The sequence below is a fragment of the Staurois parvus genome, unplaced genomic scaffold (genome assembly GCF_062004578.1).
Source record: "Staurois parvus isolate SC_StPar_1 unplaced genomic scaffold, SC_StPar_1.0 ptg000098l, whole genome shotgun sequence".
NCBI classification, from domain to species: domain Eukaryota; kingdom Metazoa; phylum Chordata; class Amphibia; order Anura; family Ranidae; genus Staurois; species Staurois parvus.
The window spans coordinates 4,450,083-4,460,364 of record NW_028317894.1 but is presented as its reverse complement, the minus strand read 5'-3'; the positions used below and the strand labels follow the sequence as shown (position 1 = coordinate 4,460,364).

Here is a 10,282-nt window from a genome sequence, read left to right as displayed (position 1 = left end):
CAATGAGCCCTTAGTCATGGCTCATTTAAGAAATAATGCAAAAAAATCAAATCCAGACGGATAGTAAAATACCATTTATACATTAAAGAGGACTTCCAGGTATATACATTTTCATACATACAGGGCATCCAGAAAGTATTCACAGCGCTTAACTTTTGCCACAATTTGTTATGTTACAGCCTTATTCCAAAATTGATTCAATTCAATTTTTTCCTCAACATTCTACAAACAATACCCCATAAGGACAATGTGAAAGAAGTTTGTTTTGAAATCTTTGCAATTTATTAAAAATAAAAAAATGAAAAAAAAACCCACATGTACCTAAGTATTCACAGCCTTTGCTCAATACTTTGTTAAAACATCTTTAGCACCAATTACAGCCTCAAGTCATTTTGAGTATGATGCTACAAGCTTGGCACACTTATTTTTGGGCATTTCTCCCATTCTTCTTTGCAGTACCTCTCAAGCTCCATCAGGTTGGATGGGGAGGGTCGGTGCACAGCCACTTTCAGATCTCTCCAGAGATGTTCAATCAGGTTCAAGTGGGCTCTGGCTGGGCCACTCCAGGAAAATCACAGAGTTGGCCTGTAGCCACTCCTTTGTTATGTGGGCTGTGTGCTTAGGGTCATTGTCCGGTTGAAAGATGAACAGTCACCCCAGTCTAAGTTCCAGAGCACTCTGGAACAGGTGTTCATCAAAGGATGTCTCTGTACATTGCTGCATTCATCTTTCATTCGATCCTGACTAGTCTCCCAGTTCCTGCCGCTGAAAAACATCCCCACAGCATGATGCTGCCACCACCATGCTTCAATGTAGGGATGGTATTGGCCAGGTAGTGAGCGGTGCCTGGTTTCTTCCAAACATGACGCTTTGCATTAAGGCCAAAGAGTTCAATCTTTGTTTCATCAGGCCAGACAATTTTGTTTCTCACAGTCTGAGAGTCCCTTAGGTGCCTTTTGGACAACTCCATTTGCCTTTTACTGAGGAGTGGCTTCCGTCTGGCCACTCTACTATACAGGCCTGATTGGTGGAGTGCTGCAGAGATGGTTGTTCTTCTGGAAGGTTCTCCTCCCTCCACAGAGAAACTCTGAAGCTCTTTCAGAGTGACCATCGGGTGCTTGGTTACCTCCCTGACTAAGGCCTTTCTCCCTCGATCACTCATTTTGGCCAGGTGGCCCACTCTAGGAAGATTCCTGGTGGTTCCAAACTTCTTCCATTCACAGACGATGGAGGCCACTGTGCTCACTGGGACCTTCAATGCTGCAGAAAATTTTCTGTATCCTTCCCCAGATCTGTGCCTTGATACAATCCTGTCTCGGAGGTCTACGGACAATTCCTTGGACTTCATGGCTTGGTTTGTACTCTGACATGCACTGTTAACTGTGGGACCTTTATATAGACAGGATTATGCCTTTCCTAATCATGTCCAATCAACTGAATTTCCCACAGGTGTGTGAGATGGGGAAACAGCTCTCATTGTTTGAACACTGTTTGTGTGGAAATAAATTACTGTTTTGACTGGCATTCTGCGGTTTAGCCACAAGATGTTACTGTTTTTCTAACACAGCCTCAGACTGCATAGATATTTGTATATTCATGAGGAGGTGGGGTTTTTGCACAGGAGAGATAGACGCCATGTTTTGGAGCATGGTGAATAAGGGGCCGTGTGAGCTGAGAATCTGATAACATCCAGGTGTGAAAGCATCCCACACTAACCAGAGATTGCTGCCAGGAATGCTGATGAGATTGCTGCCAGGAAGCTGATGAGATTGCTGCCAGGAAGGCTGATGAGAGCAGAGGAACTAAGCAACATATACGGCAAGACCGCATGCTTGTTGGAGAGACATTTGTTCTGTTCTCACCAGCGGATGCAACGCAGACCCGGGTCGGTAAGATCATGCACACACCTCATTTCAGTGTTGGTGCCTTGAAACTGAGTCCAGGCCTATAGTTAGTTAGGGTCTCTGTTTGTGTCAGGCCACAAGTGTTGTTACTGATTATTGGCAGGACTCCACAACTTAAAGTGACATTTCACATTGGAGAGCTGATAAAATCCTACAAACTCAAGCCAGACTGGCGTTTTGCTCAGAAAGAATACTCAGGCACGTGCTACAGGACCAGTTATGGGAGGGGGAATACTGTAGATTTGTGTAAGATTGTAAGCTGTTGTGCTGCACTGCAGGCTAGCCCATACCATACACCCATACACTGATTCCTGCTCTTTTAGGTTAATAACAGGTAAGGTGTGGCAGCTTATTTGTGCCCGCCAGTAGGTAAATTACTTCACTTTCTACCTTCATACATCAGAAGGCGCCGTGCTGTGCAGCACAAGGGTCTCAGCCTTTGGGCCGGGTGTATGTAAATTTATTGTATGTTCTCAGCATTTGTGGTTGTGTTTATTTGCCACATCTAAGTAAAATTCTGTTGTGGCAAAAGCTGGTGTTGGGGTTGCTTTCCTTGTTTGTGACTTCACTGTATCCTGGGGAGCCCACCCCGGTACGCAGCTTACAGGTGGACTCCAATCAAGTTGTGGAAACATCTCAAGGATGATCAGTGGGAACAGGATGCACCAGAGCTCAATTTTGAGTGTCATGGCAAAGGCTGTGAATACTTAAGTACATGTATTTTTAATAAATTTTAAAGATTTCAAAACAAACTACTTTCACGTTGTCATTATGGGATATTTGTAGAATACTGAGGAAAAAAATAAAATTAATCCATTTTGGAATAAGGCTGTAACATAACAAAATGTGGCAAAAGGTACGCGCTGTGACTACTCTCTGGATTCACTGTAGTTTCTTTGGTCCAGCTAGGACCAATGTAACTATGTATTTTCCTTACCTGGCCGATGCCTCTGGAAACTAGAAGTCACTGATGTAGACAATGCTACTCCAGTGATCTACACTTGCCCACCTCCCCACCTCCCCACCTGTTCTCTCTTTACCAGAGAATACTTTGGGGTTGATTTACTAAAACTGGAGTACAAAATCTGGTGAAGCTGTACATGGTAGCCAATCAGTTTCGCTTTGACAAAAAAAAAACTGTAAGCTGATTAGTTTCTATGCAAAGCTGCACCAGATTTTGCACTCTCCAGTTTTAGTAAATCAACCCCTTTGTATTCTTTCAGAATTCTCTGAATGGCACCCGTGCCTCCCGACCTCCTATATACATATGCTTACAGGATGGAGACACATTCATGACTTTATAATTGTGCTGATATCCCTTCATCGATCAATCAAGAGCCTGTGGTCAGTCCTTAACCTCCTTAGCGGTTTTCCCGAGTGTAGCTCGGGTTAAAAATTTTAGTACCAAGAGCGGTAACCCCGAGCTACACTCGGGCTTACCATGCAGCATTGCTCAGGGGGTCCCTGCAGCACTTACCTTGTCTTTCGCTTCCGCAATGTGTCCCCTGCAGCGTCCCCGGCCATCTCCTCCGGCCGATGCCGGCATCCGGGTTCCGTGTTCTGGTCCCTGTGAGGTCGAGATGTACGGGCGCCGGAACCGGCGGGAAATTTGAAATTTTTTAAAAATGTCATTTTTGCTGTCATTGCTGTTTCAATGCATTTCACATACATTTTGTCCCTAGTGCTTTGTCTTGTGCCCTGCCTGCATTTTGACTGTTCTTTCTGCCTGGAAACTTAGAAAAGTCCATGGCGTCCAAAAAGCATCCCTTTACATCAAAAGCGGTTTTAGAACAGCCATAGTAAATCAGAACCACTTGCAGAATTGAGTGATAATGATTCGTGGGGAAATTCCTCATCAGACACTGAAAACGATTTTGCGACTTTGCTCAGCGATGTGCGAATTTGCCTCTGTATTTCAAATTTCAGTGTTTTTGGTTTGATTATATTATTCAATTAAATTTATTATTCTTATATTCTTATTTTTTATGATTATTTATTAAATTATAATTTATGATTTCGTGTTTCAAGTTTTATCCTACCCGGGATGTTTACTAGACTCTTGTTTGTACAGATTTCAGTGAGTTATTCCTAAAAATTACAGCCTACAATAAAAAACTACATATTTCCATGCAAAAAAATGGTATCGCTTTCAGCACAAAAAATCGGAAAGAATCATACCGTCGAGGAGGTTAACCAGGCTATAGGGTTTATAAATGTCACATCAGATTCACATATTTTCAGTTGGCAAAATGAGTCCTGGGTGAAAGTTGTGTGAATATTATGTGAAAACATTTAAAAATACACCTCTTAAAGTACTGTATATCTAAATCCAAAATCTTTTTTTAATTTTAGAAAGCGTAGGCAATGGCTAAAACCCTTGTCAGGTTTTATTTTGTCCCACTAGGGAGATTTTCATCCATTCTGTCCTATGGACACAATAGGAAGTGAGGATAAATCTCTCCAAGTGAGGGAAATCCTTTCTAATAGTGGTCATACACACTTTGTTAAATGATTGATCTTATTCATGAACATACCCAGTGCTGCTGATCGATGCAAAAGGATTGATTATTTTCCTGATCGACTCAATTTCAACAAATCTGGTCTAAAAAGATTGGAAGAAAAGTTGTGGTCTTTCAATTGTTTGCAAATTCTATCATTTTCATCAGTCAATAAAATCAAAGCACGTGTGGCAATCATAAGACATTTGTCCTTATTGGCAGACATCTAATGTAACAAATTAAAAAAATTAAATACAAAAGACAGCAGCACTCTATAACTGACAGAATACAGTGAGAGAGAGATATACTAGATGAAAATGGTTCACACAGGGAAGGGGAAGGACAGAAATCCATAAAACATACTTAACCTTAATACAGGGAATGCATTAAGGTAAAAAACATTTTGGACTTAGAACCATTTTAATGTTTTATGGTAGCTCAATCATTCATAATCTTTTTGGTTGACTTTTAAAGAGATAGCACAACTATTTTCATCTAGTCTACATTCGATTTTGGACTTTTCCTCACAGTGACAATGGTCACCAGGATAAATGGAGAAGAGGAATCTCCCCAGCGGGGACACAGCAATGCAGCAATGAAGACCTGGCAGGGGCCCTAACTCTCCCCTACTCTATCAATGCTAAAAATCTGAGATAGACATTAAAGCAAACGTTTTATATATATATATATATATATATATATATATATATATATATATATATATATACACACACATACATAGGGGAAAATTATTATTTGATCCCCTGCTGATTTTGTAAGTTTGACCACTTACATGGAAATGAAGGGTCTATACTTTTTTTTAATATAGGTGTATTTTAAATGATAGAGACAGAATATCAACCAAAAATCCAGAAAATAAGACATGATACAAATGTTACAAGTTGAGTTGCAGTTCAGTGAGTAACTTAATATTTAAACCCCAAGCAAAACATGACTTAGTACTTGGTGGAGAAACCCTTGTTGGCAAGCACAGAGGTAAGACGTTTCTTGTAGTTGGTTACCAGGTTTGCACACATCTCAGGAGGGATTTTACAGATCTTCTCTAAATCTTTAAAGTGTTACTAAACTCAGGACCCTGCATTCACTATATCTGGTCTCCCAAAGTACACACTACATGGAAATGCAAATATTTTAGTAAATATAAACTGCTAAATACCTTTTCTCATCAGCTATTAGAGCAGTCCTATGGCTTCAGCTGAGCACTGGTTAAAGCTTGTAGGAGGAGTTTTCTTTCTGCTCTAGGAGGATGTAAAACCCCTGACCCTCTGTCTGGGCAGTGCTGATTGGCCCTGTGCTGATCACATGCACTCTCCCAAGGTAAAAAAAAAAACTCTCTCTAGCAATACACACTAAACTGAGCCTGTGCAGAAGGGCTACGGGTTCTGTCTGTCTTATCAGCATAGACAAGAGGAATGGCAGAGAAGACAGGATCAAACAGCCTTTTTACATAATGCAGAGGATAAACCCATTAGGTTCCACAGTTAGTATAACAAGCATGTTTTACAGCAAGTCGAGTTAATGCCAAAGAGCTCAATTTTGGTCTCATCTGACCACAGCACTTTCTCCCAGTCCTTCTCTGAATCAATTAGATGTTCATTGGCAAACTTCAGACGGGCTAGTATGTATGCCTTCTTGAGGAGGGGGGCCTTGCGTGCACTACGGGATTTCCATCCATGGCAGCTTATTGTGTTACCAACGATTTGTTTGGTGACTGTGGTCCCAACTGTCTTGAGATCATTCACAAGCTCCTCCTGTGTAGTTCTGGGCTGATCCCTCACTTCTTTCATTATCATTCCTACCTTATGAGGTGAAATCTTGCATGGAGCTCCAGACCGAGGGCGATTGATGGTTATTTTGTATTTCTTCCATTTGCAAATAATTGCTCCGACAGTTGTCTTCTTCTCACCAAGCTTCTTGTTGATGGTCTTGTAGCCCATTCCAGCCCTGTACAGGTCTACAATCTTGTCCCTCACATCCTTTTGACAGCTCTTTTGGTCTTGCCCATGGTGGTGAGGTTTGAATGGAAGAAAGAGATTCTGTGAACAGATGTCTTTTATACACATAATAAGTTGTCATTAGGAGCATCTTCTTAAATTGACAGGACTAATCTGTGGAGCACATAAGCCAGTCTGTGGGAGCCAGAATTATTGTTGGTTGGTAGGGGATCAAATACTTAATTTACTCAATGAACTGTAACTCAATGTATAACATTTGTAACGTGTTTTTTTCTGGATTTTTGGTTGATATTCTGTCTCTATCATTTAAAATACACCTATGATAAATATTATAGACCCTTTATTTCTTTGCAAGTGGGCAAACTTACAAAATCTTCAGGGGATCAAATAATTATTTTCCTCACTATATATATACAGTGGGGCAAAAAAGTATTTAGTCAGCCACCAATTGTGCAAGTTCTCCCACTTAAAAAGATGAGAGAGGTCTGTAATTGGCATCATAGGTAGACCTCAACTATGAGAGACAAAATGAGAAAAAAAATCCAGACAATCACATTGGCTGATTTGGAAAGAATTTATTTGCATATTATGGTGGAAAATAAGTATTTGGTCAATATCAAAAGTTCATCTCAATACTTTGTTATATATCCTTTGTTGGCAATGACAGAGGTCAATCGTTTCCTGTAAGTCTTCACAAGGTTGGCACACACTGTTGCTGGTATGTTGGCCCATTCCTCCATGCAGATCTCCTCTAGAGCAGTGATGTTTTGGGGCTGTCGCTGGGCAACACGGACTTTCAACTCCCTCCAAAGGTTTTCTATGGGGTTGAGATCTGGAGACTGGCTAGGCCACTCCAGGACCTTGAAATGCTTCTTACGAAGCCACTCCTTCATTGCCCGGGGCGGTATGTTTGGGATCATTGTCATGTTGGAAGACCCAGGCTTGTTTCATCTTCAATGCCTTTGCTGATGGAAGGAGGTTTGCACTCAAAATCTCGCGATACATGGCCCCATTCATTCTGTCCTGTACATGGATCAGTCGTCCTGGTCCCTTTGTGGAGAAACAGCCCCAAAGCATGATGTTGCCACCCCCATGCTTCACAGTAGGTATGGTGTTCTTTGGATGCAACTCAGCATTCTCTCTCCTCCAAACACGACGAGTTGTGTTTCTACCAAACAGTTCTATTTTGGTTTCATCTGACCATATGACATTCTCCCAATCCTCTTCTGGATCATCCAAATGCTCTCTGGCAAACTTCAGATGGGCCCGGACATGTACTGGCTTAAGCAGGGGGACACGTCTGGCACTGCAGGATCTGAGTCCCTGGCAGCGTAGTGTGTTACTGATGGTAGCCTTTGTTACGTTGGTCCCAGCTCTCTGCAGGTCATTCACTAGGTCCCCTCGTGTGGTCCTGGGATTTTTGCGCACCGTTCTTGTGATCATTTTGACCCCACGGGGTGAGATCTTGCGTGGAGCCCCAGATTGAGGGAGATTATCAGTGGTTTTGTATGTCTTCCATTTTCTAATTATTGCTCCCACAGTTGATTTGTTCACACCAAGCTGCTTGCCTATTGCAGATTCAGTCTTCCCAGCCTGGTGCAGGTCTACAATTTTGTTTCTGGTGTCCTTCGACAGCTCTTTGGTCTTCACCATAGTGGAGTTTGGAGTGTGACTGTTTGAGGTTGTGGACAGGTGTCTTTTATACTGATAACAAGTTCAAACAGGTGCCATTGATACAGGTAATGAGTGCAGGACAGAGGAGCCTCTTATAGAAGAAGGTACAGGTCTGTGAGAGCCAGAAATCTTGCTTGCTTGTAGGTGACCAAATACTTATTTTCCACCATAATTTGCAAATAAATTCTTTCCAAATCAGCCAATGTGATTGTCTGGATTTTTTTTCTCATTTTGTCTCTCATAGTTAAGGTCTACCTATGATGCCAATTACAGACCTCTCTCATCTTTTTAAGTGGGAGAACTTGCACAATTGGTGGCTGATAAATACTTTTTTGCCCCACTGTATGTAAAACATTAATAAATAAGTGTCTGTACTGTTTAAAATCTAGTAATACATTGTTTCACCCTACTCTGCACATGCTCAGTTGCTCTCTATCTTTTGGCACTGTGCCGAAAGTGTAGAGGCCAGCAGCCTAAAGATTTACTGCTGTTCAGGGACTCTGAGCTTCAGCAAATTGGCAGCCTCCAGCAAGATGAAACAGGAACAATGCTGGAGGCAATTTACAGCACACACTCATTTTGTTAACATAATTATTAATGTGGAATGTATGCTCTTTGCTAAAGAACATTTTTTTTTTATCAAGTTGCTATGGGTAAAGTTCCGCTGTAAACTGAGATAATAAAAGAACATCTTGACTGCAAAAAATTACTGAATTTTTTTTATGGATTACGCCTGAAAAAGGAACATGTAAAATACATACAAACAATAGCAACCAGTTAAGGTGTCAATAGGCAATGAAATATAGCCTCCTAATATGAATGTTTTTGACCATATCAGGTAGCAATCTGCCCAGCGACAGCCCCAAAACATCACTGCTCTAGAAGGGATCTGCATGGAGGAATGGGCCAACATACCAGCAACAGTGTGTGCCAACCTTGTGAAGACTTACAGGAAACGTTTGACCTCTGTCATTGCCAACAAAGGATATATAACAAAGTATTGAGATGAACTTTTGATATTGACCAAATACTTATTTTCCACCATGATTTGCAAATAAATTCTTTCCAAATCAGCCAATGTGATTGTCTGGATTTGTTTTCTCATTTTGTCTCTCATAGTTGAGGTCTACCTATGATGCCAATTACAGGCCTCTCTCATCTTTTTAAGTGGGAGAACTTGCACAATTGGTGGCTGACTAAATACTTTTTTGCCCCACTGTATATATATATATATATATATATATATATATATATATATATATATATATGTGTGTGTGTGTGTGTGTGTGTGTGTGTTTATTTATCTGCTTGTCTGGAATTCATCTGTAAAACATTAACACACATTGATAATATTGGCTTTGTTAAGTTGATCTCTTCCACAGATATATATAAAAATAAATGAAAACCCTGTAATTTCCCTTTAAATGTTTACAGGTTCCCAGTGCCAGTAACAGCTGTATACGGCTGGTAGTACACAACTGTGATCAGCACTAGCATATTGCTAGGATTAGTAATAAACCCGACATAGGCTTAAACAGCTGTGTACAATGTTTGAACACATGACAGTTCTCCAGGCAGATTTCACAGTGTAGTAATACAGCGATGGAGATATTTGCAGCTTATGTCACTGAAATAAGAAAACTTTCAGCGCTGTCCTGAAAAAAAGAAAAACACGGAACACAGGAATATCGCTATATCAAAACATATGCAGGTTAGTAGTATCATAAACATTACAAAAACATACAAAGTTTATATATAAAACATATACTAATAGTATGCAAGAACAGCAATGTAAAAGACCAAATATCTGCAGAGAAAGATAGATAATGAAAACATTTATGTAACCTTCATGTATCTTATTTAGGTGACCTGTCATTAAGGGCCGGTTCACAGCATTCCTGCACCTGAATAGCACAGGAATGCACTGTGCGTTCTTGTTCGATTCACATATGGTTCTGTGCAATGCGATTTCAGCCCATTTGTTTGCATGGGCTAAAATTGCACCACACCTAAAGTACTGCATGCACTACTTTTTAAAATGCACTACAACCGGATCACATTGTGCAAAAGTACCATGTAATCCAGAGAGGGCAGGTGTGGGTAAATGTACTGCATTTGCGACCTGGGTTTGGGGTGTTTTTAACTTTTTATTGACTTCAGCTGAAAATAAATGTGGTGCATTGTGCATATGGGTTCCGGTGTGATTCAGATGCTGGCGTGATGTAAACCG

The 10,282-nt window shown here is 40.8% G+C and overlaps 1 long non-coding RNA gene across 1 annotated transcript in view; it reads left to right on the top strand.

The window, feature by feature from the left end:
• Positions 1 to 9,125, top strand: part of LOC149467863 (uncharacterized) — a 59,289-nt gene extending 50,164 nt beyond the window's left edge. The window contains exon 2 of the long non-coding RNA XR_016311821.1: positions 8,891 to 9,125. This is a non-coding gene — a long non-coding RNA (uncharacterized LOC149467863). The remainder of the gene's footprint in view (positions 1 to 8,890) is intronic.
• Positions 9,126 to 10,282: the final 1,157 nt, after the last annotated feature.